We start from the raw sequence: 12,340 nt of genomic DNA, 5'->3' as shown, positions 1-12,340 counted from the left end.
ACGTGAGTAGACTCATGCATACACAACTGTCAAGCCGTTCTCCCCAGACTGCTAGTGTTTTGACAGAAGGAGCTCAACTCCTTTTTGTATTTCCGGCATCTAGATCAAAGTTCTATCACAGTTTCAATGTCAGGCCCTTGAGGTGTCCTCAGCCTTTCACACTCACCCACTCATGCGGCCACAGAGGAAGCTTTGCCCCGGCCCAGGTCCAAATAATGTACCAGGATGTAAAGGCCAACAGGGTGTGGTAGGTTTTACCCACTTTCCCTAGCACAGGGCTCCGTGCAGCATCTCTTCACTGCTGGGTATTGAGGGAGGCCCTGGGGCTGCAGAGATGGACAAAGAGCCCACCAGCTCACTACAGCATTCACGTGTGCTGGTACTGGAGAAATGTGAGGCCCCAAAGTACTCATTGTATTTTGTGTGTCTACACTTTGTGATTGTGTGCAAATAACGTACAGCCAAAAACACCTGAACAGAGAACAGGGAAGTTACTCACAAATTTCCAGGGTATCTGAGCCCAGCAGTGCTTTTCCTCAGTGCTGGGTCCTTTCCAGTCATTGTTGTGGACCCTGTGCTCCCTATGCTGGAACCTGAAGGTGGATAGGTCGAGTTCGCCTTCCAGGTACACATGTGGCTTGTGGGCAAGCTTCTGAGGACCCCGTGCTGGTCTCCCACTCGACTGACACTGGGCTGTAGGTAACTAGGCAGGCTGCACTCCTGGAGGATTTGTGAGTGACCAGGGGCCAGCAAACAGGGAGAATCCTGAGGTTCAGCCATGCCAGGAAAGGCTGCCTGCTAGAGATGGGCTCAGCGGTATTTCTGTGGCCTCTCATGCCTCTGTGGAGTGTCTAGCAGGCCCAGGTCTGGCCAGGGCCCGTGTGCTTGCCCTTTCCAGTGGAGCCATTAACCGTGTGAGTGTGTTCACTTATAGACCTGGAGACAAGCGCAGGTAGTGTGTCAAGCATGGTCTCATCTGACGGCCTATCCTTTGTCACTAATGAAGAGGCTCATGCACACAACACAGGACAGGTGTCTCCAGACAACCTGGCATCCAGCCCACTCCCCAGCCTCCCAGCAAACTGGGCCTCTGCCGAGAATTATGGGGGCCTCTATCCCCCTGCATTCCACTGGTCCCTCCTGCTCAGCCCATCTCCATGACTTCAGAGAGCCCTAATGTCCTCTTGCCTGAATTCCTTCGGTGTCTCCCTTGTGGCACTGGGTCTTTCCTGCTCCAAATGCCCACACTGAGCTTTCTGCAGGGCACAACCCCACCTCGATCCCTTTCTGGGGACACCCTTGAAGAAAAGCCCTGCCTAGTTCTCCAGCCTCATCTCCCTCTCCCTCTTACTCTGTAGACTCTGGCTCCATTCTGGAATGCTCTTCTTCTTTTTTTAAGTTTAAAATTTAATTGACTTATTTATTTTTTGCTTTCTAGGTCACACCTGGAGATGCCCAGGGGTTACTCCTGGCTCATGCACTCAGGAATTAGTCCTGGTGGTGCTCGGGGGACTATATGGGATGCTGAGAATCGAACCCTGGTTGGCTGCATGCAAGTGAAATGTCCTACCCACTGTGCTATTACTCCAGCTCCTGGAACACTCTTCAGTCCCCCAGTTTCTCTTTCAGGAAGGGGACCTGAGATTCTAAAGGAAGCTGCAACACTCGAGAATGGCCTTCCGCAGCATCCCCTCCTCCCTTTCACCTCACGACTGTGCTGAGCACTGAGCTCCGTCAGGCACCAAGTGAGTCACTGCACAGCCTGCTCCATCTCTGGGACACCCACCTTCCCTGGGTGCCGCCAGACCCCTCGTATTCCCACCGTTCCAAGCCCACCCTTTGCTAGTTCCTGCTCCCTTGCATATCCTACAACTTCCCTGAGACTCAGCACCTCAGCAGAACAGGGTTGTGGATCCCTGCCTCCCCAGGTCACTGTGAGTTTAGAAGGCCATACTAACAACAGCCATAATAACTAACCACTGAACCAGGCCTGACTTGAAGCACCTGCAGTTGCCAGCCCTTTTGCCCCAGTGGACTGGTCTGAGAAGCAAAGGGACTTGGCGAGAATCAGGCAGGCGCCCAGGCTGCACACAGCAGCAGCTGGCATCACGCGGACGGTCTCATCTGGCCTGGGAGAGGCATGTGAGAGGAGAATATGCCAGGCACGTTCTCAGGCTGGCGAGCAGACGAGCCTGGCTGGAGCTTAGGGCCTGTGTTTAGTAAAAGATTAATGAAATTGTCAAATTGACCTTGTCAGTGTCTGCTCAATCCAATTACGTTGCTGTGGCCCCCGTGAATGGGGTTAAAACAGGAGCACACATGAGAGACACCAAGACGTTAGCCCTCCAGGTGTGGGGGGGCAGCATTGCCCAGGAAACCCTGCAGCTCACCCCTAGCTCTGTCTCCGCAGCCCAGCCAAGAACTATGGGCCAGGCATATCACTCCCATGGCCCCTGCCTGAAAAAAAATGCTGAGCACCCATTCTCCGCCAGAGGGGGCGCCAGGCACACTGGACTGGAACCTATGCTGGGCTCTGTCCAACTTGCTGTGTGAGACAGCCATTGTCCTTGAGGAGTCCTTGGGCTGGCGGGGTGGGACACAGAAACAAATGCAGCCAATGTGAGCCGTGTCCAGAGGTGGCCACATTTACATCAGCTCCTCTGGGGAGTCGTGACAAAGAAGATGCTGGAGGTGAGACATAGCCTCACAGTGGACCCAGGAGGGGAGACTCTCAAAGCATCAGGGCTGGAGCAGGAAAGGGCATTTTTCATGATGGACGAGGTTGTCGGGACAGGAGAAGCACAGAGGAACTCGCCGTGCCTGGAGAGGCAAGGGTGGTGCCCAGAGGGATCACAGAGAGCGGAAGGGGTGTGGGGTGTTTTCCAAGGATCAAACCAAAGGGCCCCATGTGCAGGGAAGCTTAGCTCCCTCTGGAGGGCCCTACAGAGTTGGGTGGAAGGGTCTATGTGGGATACATATACCAGAGGCAGTTGGACCCACTCAGAGGTTCTGAGAAAGGTTTGGAGGAAGGGGCAGGGCCAGCGGGAAGGGGCAGGGTCAGCCCTTAGGGCTTCACCTGAAGCTTGCCCTCCCCTATCCCTTTCCTGGGTCTCCTGAGCCTGTCCCAGCCCTTTGACAAGGAGCCCATCAGGGCAGTAGCCTGTCCTCAGATTACAGCTGATGGCACAGGTGCGCTAGAGACCAAATGCTCCTGCCCAAGACTTGCTTGTGATAGAAGAGGGATGCATATTTGTTAGTTCTGAACTAAAACCTCTGTGTGTGGGGGGGGGGGGTGAAATGGGTGGGTGTGAAGAGGAAGTATAGCAGGTAGAGCACTTGCACTTGCCTTGCATGTGGCTGACTGGCATTGATCCCCAACACTCCATATGGTCCCCTAAGACCCACCAGGAGTGACGTCTGAACAAAGAGCCAGGAGTAAACCCTGAGCACAGCACAGCCTTGTGCCTAAGGCCTTCTGGGAGAGAGGGAAGGGCCCTTCCTCCTTTCTTGCCACCTCATTATCCCACCCAGACCAGTCCAGACCAGCTTCCTGCAAGCTTTTGCTGAGTGAATAAACATTTGAGATCATTTTATTGAAATACTTCAGAGTAAACTTGGAGGCAGGCACTCCTTACTCAAGAGGAATTTAATAACCACAAATTTCTTTAACACAAGGTGGGTGGGGGGAGGTGTGTGTTCCCCTTATTGCTGCTGTTAAAATGTATGGCATTTTTAATAAAGTGCCCCCATACAGCACAGAGAATATGGACACCTGATGAAATAAAGAATTAGGTGTTGAATTTATGCATTGCAAACCTGACTTTTTTCTGGTCTTTGGGTTATTACATTTAATCACTTTTGAGCTGTGCCCCTCCTCATTGTTCCTCGAGGCAGGTAGGCTTTTGATTAAAATGTGGGCCCCAGAGCACTTGCATGGGGGAAGGCTGGGCTCGGTCCCTGAAGGAGCTGCCTGAGCATTGATGGGGCCAAGGCAACAGCCACAATTTGCTTCTCACTTGATGGGCATGTCTGTCCTGAGACAGAATCCATGGCAGTGGTGGGACACATGGCAATCTTGCAATTACGGCAGAGTCTAATTAGAGATTGCGTATTCAAAGCACAGGGAGGTCCGCGTGGCAGCCACTCCAGTGGGTTCTGAGACATGATTATCCAACTCCAGTCCCTGCCTCAGCCACTCCATAAGGAGCACACAGCCGTGCAGACACTTTGCCGACAAAAGCACAGATTTGGGGGTTCATTAGACTCAGGCTTGGGTCTGAATTTGGGCTCTATTCTTGATGACTATGCCTCAGCTTCCAGACAGAAATGCTGCCCACATCTCCTAGGGCCACAGAAGGAGTGGGCCAGGCTCTACTGAACCTCAGTCAAGAAAGACTTCGACTAAAATGGGCAACTTCTGAGCTTTGTCCCCAGATGTCCAGGCAAATGAGACGAATAGTCCAGGACTGCACCTTGAACCCTGGACCTGAGGCAACAACATGGAACCCATGTACTGTTGCTAATTCATCCTTCAGTTGCCCCCTGAGGCTGTGGGCAGGCTTCTTCCTCTCCTTTCTTAAGCTACTAACAGCATACTGGGCAATCCCTTCTGGCAGTCACTGGAGAAGGAGCCTGAAACAAGCAATGTCCCCTCAATCTCAACTCTGGGAAAAGGGCTGAGGCAGCCATCGTCCTGGTCTAGAAAGAATTTTTGCTTTTTTTTTTTTTTCTTTTTGAGTCACATCCAGTGATGCACAGGAGTTACTCCTGGCTCATGCACTCAGGAATTACTCCTGCTGGTGTTCGGGGAACCATATGGGATGCTGGGAATCGAACCCAGGTCGGCCTGTGTGCAAGGAGTGTCCTACCCGCTGTGCTATCGCTCCAGCCCAAGATCCTGGCCTAGAAAGAATTAGTACCTGTCCTTCCCCCCAAAGAAGCCATAATCCAGACAGGAAATGAACAGAGAGTGTGTGGTGTCAATTTATATTCCTACATTTTATAGTTTAAACAGCATCTACAGAGCAGTCTGTCAAGAATATAAAACTAATTCCTAGACTCAGCAGGAACTCTTCGGTGGTACCTAGAGAAAGGCCTGGGGGTGGGAGAAAGGAGCAGAGGGGCCTTTTAGGGGTGGGGAGGATGCTGGAAATTTTCGTGGTCAGTGTGTTAACAATGACACTCCTATAGAGTGTGTCTTAGATACAAATGCTCTGAAATCCCATACTACCTAAACCCACTCTAAGTCAAAAGTGTGCCATTGACACTTTTTGCTTTGTTTTGGGGCCACACCTGGCGGTTCTTAGGGATGACTCCTAGCCCTGCACTCAGGAATTACTCCAGGAGGGCTCAGGGGTGCCAGGGAGTGAAACCGCGTTAGCTGCATGCAAGGCAAGAGCTCTGCCTGCTCTACTATTGCTCCACCCCATGTCCTGGACTCTAATTCCAGACAAGGCCTGGGGGAGGAACTAATGCCACACCATGAGCACTTTGGGCTCAGCATTTCGGATACTGTCACCCTTCCAGGCAGAAGGGACTAGACCCATGCTGTCTTCTGCTCTTTGTCCCTCAGATCCCTTCTTGGTCTGTTTCAAACAGTTGAGATGTTAAGGAAGCCTCTTTCACATTCTCCTCCTATACAGGGACAGTCCTCTAAAAGGCTGTGTCTGCCCTGCCATACTCTCCCACCCTGACAGTGTGTCTGCGTGCCCCTGGTGACCACAAAGGATGCCTTCGAGATTTGTTAGGGCTGAATCGTGTCATTCTGGGTCATGTCTGAGTGAGTGGGATTGTGCATGTGTGTACATACCGGCATGTTGTATGTGTGCATGCACAGGCACAGTTACTCTGATGGGGGACAACAGCTCCCTCTTTCTGCTGCCCTGCACCCCCTTGCTGGGGAACCTTCTCTAAGAACCTGGAAATGATGAGAATCCCTACCACCAGGAGGTCATCTGCCTTCGTCCCACAGTGCTGGACTCAGCCACCTCTCAGTCCAAGCTGCTAGAGGACTGTCACCCTTCCAGTCCAAGCTGCTAGAGGACATGGACACAGCAATGGACTTGGCCTCAGAACCATCCGGGTTTGAGGTATGAGAAGGATGACAATGACTGTGACCTTACTTATTAGCTAAGTGACCCTGCACACAAAAAAACTCGGGGCTGCAAAGTTTCCATCACGAGATGCAAAGACAATCGCACCAGTCCCAAAGGTAAGCGGAAGAAGAGTCCAGCATGCAGCTGCCAGCAGGAGGCACTCCACAAGCTGATGGGCAGAGTCCCTGTTTGGCTCAAGGAAGGGCAGAGGAAAGACGGTCACACACCTGCTGGTTGACCTTTCTAAGAAAGTCTGACACAAAGCTCTTAACAAGAGAAAAGAAGAAAAGAAAAAAGATGTTATATAATGGTCACAGATTAACATCCAGAGGTGCTATTACCTGGCCAACACTGGCAACCCGGGACAGTCTGTGGCGTCTTGGACCAGGCTCTCTGCAGGTAGCCCCTGTCTGCCAAGCCCACCTGCAGGCTAGGCTTCAAAGCGTTAAGTCTTTTCCTCCTTTGAGAAAGAGTCAGGAGTCAATGGAACTTTCTCAGCTTAAAAGGCCTATAACCCTCTCAGAAGCTCCTTTGCTGAGAAAAGTGTGTGAGTCAGCAAAATGAGAATAACTTAAAAGGCCCCTGGAAAGAAGTCTAGAGTCCCTCCTTCTCCACTTCTCCAGCTCCAATAGCCTCTCCGTAGCGACACGACACATTTTTCATAGCTGAGGCCAGGGGCATTGCACCAGTTTGGGACAAGATTGTATCACCGGCTGAAATCAGTCCTTCCTAGGAAGTGGGTGGGGGGAGGGCAGAGCATGGTAAGTCACTGCATCTCATATGGAGGCAGAAGCAGACACTCAGAGAGAGGCAGCACGGGCCCAGCATCCTGCTGCCCAGGCTGAGGGCGCCACCTGGGCTAGGTGCTCAGTGCTCCCCACTTCAGTCAAGCGGGGGTGGGGGAGATGGGCAAAATCCTGGAATGTGTCCTGCCTTGGGTATAGGCAGCAGCCCGAGCCCTTGCTGCTGCTCTGTCTGCAGCCCCTGAAGGCTGGTATCCACCAAGGTCCTGCTCCTGGAAAGCAGCAGAGTGGAGGATGGGGGAAAGTGAGGGGGTGTGGTGAGGGCGGGTGTCTCTCATCCCACAGTCCATGCTGTTCCACAGTGGGCACCAGATTTGTGCAGGGCGGTGATGCAGGATTGGGGAGTCCAGCAGGGGTCCACCCCTGGTCCCCCACCTTCAGAGTTGTGGCAGGAGGTGCTGCTCCAGATTGGTTCACCCTGGCTCTGTTATGATGCTCACGGCCTGGCTCACACATGGCAGTGCCAACTCAAGGGCACACATGGGACACCTGCCCTCTATCCCCTCACCCCTGGATTATACCACAACCATCCTTGACTCCTCTCTCTCCCTGCGAAGCACCCTCATGTGGATGCCAGCATCACCTTACCAAGGCAGAGAATCTCCCCACCTCTGCTTCAGCAGCTATTCATGATTCCAAATCCAGTAGTCTGGACCCAGGCCCTCCATGACCTGCTTTTCCCTATACTATCACCCCCAGTCCTTAAAGCAGCTGCTTTTGGGACTGGAAAGATGGTAGTAGGGTGGCAGGCACTTGCCTTGCATGTGGCTAACCCTGGTTCCACCCCTGGTACCACATTGTCTCCCAAGCATTACCAGCTATAGCCCTGAGGGCAGGCTTGTGAGGCCCTGGAGGCTCCTGAGCACTGATGGGTAGCCCAGGCGATCCCCTGCACCACAACCTTAACACACACACAAGTCACACAACTTCCTGAGTCAGTTTCTTCATCTGCAAAACATCATGGCAAGAGCATCTGTTGCCCGGGTGGGTGAGCAGCATTACGATGAACAGAGTCTCGCAAGGAGTAAGTGCTTCAGCACATACGGAAAGGGAATTAAGCATTATTGTCCATGTCTAGATTAGCAGGGGCACGGCCACAGGGTAGAGATAGGGAATGGGAATCAAGTGGGACTCACAGGCCTGCCCTCAGTTTGCTGAAAGCCAAAAAGAAGGAAACAACCAAGCAGATATTGTTACAACAATATTCTCAGGGTTAAGATGCAGCAAAGTCTGGGGGGTGGGCGGGAGGGATGGGAGGAGATTTGGAAAACTCTAGAAGGAAGAAGCTCATCTGGAAAGAGAGGGAGAAAGAGCCCCAGAAGAAAGGCTACTTGAGCTGAGACTTCAAGCCTGGGCAGGTTGGGTTCTCCAGTGCGAGTGCTCCATCTGCTCCCCCTGTGGCTTCTCTGAGGGCTGCTGGACCTGTCCACAATGATGGTTGGCATCTGTCCTCATCACAGTGTCTAGATAAATGTGGGGCCCTTCCATAGGGAAAGGATCATTTCCTACCTAGATTCTTCCCATAGAACAACTTGTGAGGTTGTGTCCAGGCCCCAGACAAGTTACAATGCCCCCCTGTTCTCTTCCCCCATACCCCACAAGCCTGACCAGGAGTCCTGTTGGTCTGGCCCTAGGCATGGTGTCAGCACAGAGCTATCAACCCAGTGGCAGAGGGACTGAGCCCTGGGGAACTCAGGGCTGGTTTCTGACCCACTTCTCTCCTTCCATCTTTGGGGCCCTTGATTTTCCTTCAAGCCTGGATAGATCCTCGTGGTCTCAAAATGAACCTTTGACTTCTATTATTTATTCACTCAATATCTTTGAAATGGGTGGACATGTTCTTCCAATGCCAGAAATACAACAATGTCACATAATAAAACTATGAAAGAGACTAAATGCTAAAGTAGAAGGTGAATGTCATTAGGACAAACCAGTTAATTATTTAGAGACAAAAAATAGGGAGATAAAAAGGGACGACTCCACCAAGGAACATGTTAAACAACTGTGGTTCTTGAGTGTGTGTGTGTGGAGTTGGTGGGTGTGGGTTAAAAGGGTACATGGGAGAGACTATCCTTCACATCTGAGACACCTGGAAAGGTTATTCCCTTTGGGTGTGAACTCAAATGTCACATCTCAGAGCCCTTTCCTGAGCATTCCTAGATGGAGGAACCCTAACTACTGGAATAATCTAGTTCAGAGAAGGCTGATTAATGAGTGTAAGGGTAAGGCCTTTCTTTAGTGGAGGTTCTTTCTTTTACACTGCTATAAACATTTGTAATAATGATTAAGGTACCAAAGATCATATCTTTAGAAGACGGCAATTGAATAAAATTTCTCCAGAATTCAAAATACCCAAGAGTATGTGTAGACAATTTATATAGGAAGCAGCTGAAAACATATATCTCTATGGGAAGATAATTTTCCAAACTTCCTCAAAATTCCCTCTTACAAATGAAGCCATGGAGAAATGAGCTGGGTGACTGTGCTGGAGGCATGACTCAACCTTTTGGAAAGCAATAGAGCAGCCCATGGAAAGACAATAGATATAGCAGCCCTTAACCTTTAACCTAATTAGCTCACTTATGAAATTTAAGAAACAAAAAACAAAATATCACAAATGATCACGGTAGTCTTCTCCCTAATAAGAAGAAATTAGATACAACAAAACATACTGAAGAGCTAAAAATGTGGCCAAAGAGACAAAGCACTAACGTGGTAGCTATGCAAACCAGGCAGAGGGCCAAGGGTTTTCCAAATGATGCTAATTGCACGAGGCAGGACCAGGTACTGCCCAGGGACAGGTAGGAGGGGCTCCTGGGAGTTGGAGTTGGCTCTTGGAGTTAGGACTGGGTTTTCTCTTTTGGCTCTCTTCAGATTTTGTTTTGTATTTCAAATGCAAATGGAAAAGAAGATCTCAACCACTTGGAATGTTGGGCGAAAACCAATAAGATGAAGTGGAAGTGGGATGAAAGCAAAGTCCTGTATTTCATTTGAGACGTCTATGAACACATAATTGGGGTGTGGTGGGGAGAACTACTAAAACAAAGTATGAAAATGGAAGGAGAGGGGAATACAAAGAACCCAGAGTTTTGGAGGCTGGACCTGAGGGAGTGGGGTCACAGCTGCAGGCCAGTATGATTACCACAACTACTGCAAAATGGACAAGGTAACAGGGTCTGGGAGCCATTATACACTTACCCCTTTTCCTCTAACCTAATAAACAGTGAGTTGGGATATAAAATCTGTGAAAATTTCTCTGGCTCTGAAAACTATTCTGTTTTGCAACACAGTGAAGTAAAAGAACAAGTTTTGTTAGCCATAAATAGATAGCTGGGGGGAGTGTTCAAAACAAGACAGTTTTATTATTAAAGACGCTAAGTCATGGTACAGGGGATCAAGGTGCTTACCTTCAACATTGCAGATCCCAGTTTGATCCCTGGCAATGTATATGGTTGTCTGATCATAACCAGGAGTAACACCTGAGCATAGAGCCAGAAGTAAGCCCTTACCACCACTGGTGTGTCCCGATCCCACTACCCCCCCCCCACAAAAAAAATTCAAGGTCAGTCTACATCAATAATAGAAATGCAAAAGTAAGTGAGAGTTGAACCATTCCTTGTACTCTTGAAGTTACCAGTCCTGAACCTTGCCTTTCAGGGACACAGCCCTAAAAGAGCAGTGAGCGTGATCAGACTTAGGATCTAGGAACTAAGATAACTTCATTCCCATTTTAGAAGTGGGAAAACTGAAACTAAGAGAGAGTAGGTGTTCATGAAAGAGTCTGATCTGTCTAAATTCCACTTTCCCCCCTCTTTCTACACTGTCTCCCTCACAGGGGTAATGGAGGATGAGAAGATGAGCCATTTGTAAACTGGTGGAGAGAGAGGATTGCCACTTTCAACTCTGTGAAGGACTCTGAGAAGCAGCATCTTCAGAGGGGAAAGACTTTAAGTGACTTTCAAGTCTCAGGGAAGAAGACCCTTAGCTCATCTTAGCCATTACATTTTTGTGATGGCAATCGCTTGGATGGACTCTTGAGGAGGAAGACGGATCCCACCTGCCTGGAAGTATTCAAGCCTTATTTGCTCAATTGGGGCTTACAGCAGAGAGATGAGTAGAAAGGGCCCCAAAGTTCTCTTTTGACCCTTAAGTTCTAAGGTTGTTTGACATAAAATGACAATCCCTTCAGAATAAGTGATGAGAGCTGGTATTCTGTTTATGAATACAAATTCTATAACAAGGTAAACAAATTGGTTGAGAGAAAACTAAACACAGAATATGATAAGTAAATTCTATTAGAAATACAAAGTTATACTTTATTTTCTATAAAGGAAAAACCAAACTCTGAAGAGCTATGCAGCTTTTGTAATAAAGAAAACATAACATGATTTCACCTATAGAACTGGCAAAACAATTTAGAGTGTGTTCACATTCATTGTATAGATCAAGAATGAAAAAAATAAAGCAATTCATTTGACCTGGATGAAACAATCTTCAGATAATAAAAGAATAAAGGGAAAATTACTGAGCATCCACAAATCTTTCTCTGAGTTTTACTTATGAAGAAACTTTTAAAAACTTTGAGGAAGTGCAGAGCTGACGGGGGCTCTTAGGCTGTATGCTGAGTGAGTGAAGGAAATTAAAAGGCAGGAACCAGGCAATAGGGGACAAGCACAGCATCTAGGGGACCAAGGCATATATGAAAACCAAGGTCACTGAGTAGGAGGTCAGAACAGGTTAGAGAAGGATAGGAACACACTTGAATAAGGAAGGATAGGAACACACTTGAATAAGGACCTAGGAGCGAGAGCTCATGCCATTAACAATGGCACCCACTTATCTACTCTCACTGGGACACTTTGACCTTTCTCAATGCTCCTAAAAACCCCATCACTAAACAAGTACTGGTTCCAATCTGCGGAGGAAGAAGGTGGCGTTCAGAAGTCTGAAACAACTCACTTAAGTTAGACAATAAGGGCTAGAATTTGAAACTGAACTCATATTCATCTACCAATCTCCAAAACTCCTGTCCTACCTCAATCTGGGCATTGTGGGGCTTGTAATAGACTAGCAGCTCTGGATGAGCCCCCAGATGGCCCCATGGGCTACTTAATTGTAGCTTGACACCAGTCTACTTGGTGGATACTGGAACACATGACTATAAATTACTTCAACCAACAGGAAGACATTACATGGAAAAGGAAGGATATGCTATAATCACAAGTATGAAAATACATTTGTGGGGGATGAAAAGACCAGAAAAGGGGCATCCAAGAACTTCACAGGCTCAGAGCAGTCTCTCTCCTCAGTCAAGAAACAAAAACAAGTCACATCTTTCTGTGTCATTTTTCTTGCAACACAGGATTTGTTTCTAGGTCTTCTGAAAAGTGCACAAACCTCACCACTTTATGCTTTGCCAATTTAGTATTGTCCTACACAACT

General features: G+C 49.0%; 1 protein-coding gene across 1 annotated transcript in view; it reads right to left on the bottom strand.

The window, feature by feature from the left end:
* Positions 1–12,340, bottom strand: part of AGBL4 (AGBL carboxypeptidase 4) — a 1,336,770-nt gene that overhangs the window by 163,107 nt on the left and 1,161,323 nt on the right. The window lies entirely within an intron of this gene.

The sequence above is a fragment of the Sorex araneus genome, chromosome 5 (assembly GCF_027595985.1).
Source record: "Sorex araneus isolate mSorAra2 chromosome 5, mSorAra2.pri, whole genome shotgun sequence".
Taxonomy (NCBI): domain Eukaryota; kingdom Metazoa; phylum Chordata; class Mammalia; order Eulipotyphla; family Soricidae; genus Sorex; species Sorex araneus.
The sequence above is the reverse complement of the archived record's forward strand: the minus strand, read 5'-3'. Positions and strand labels throughout refer to the sequence as shown.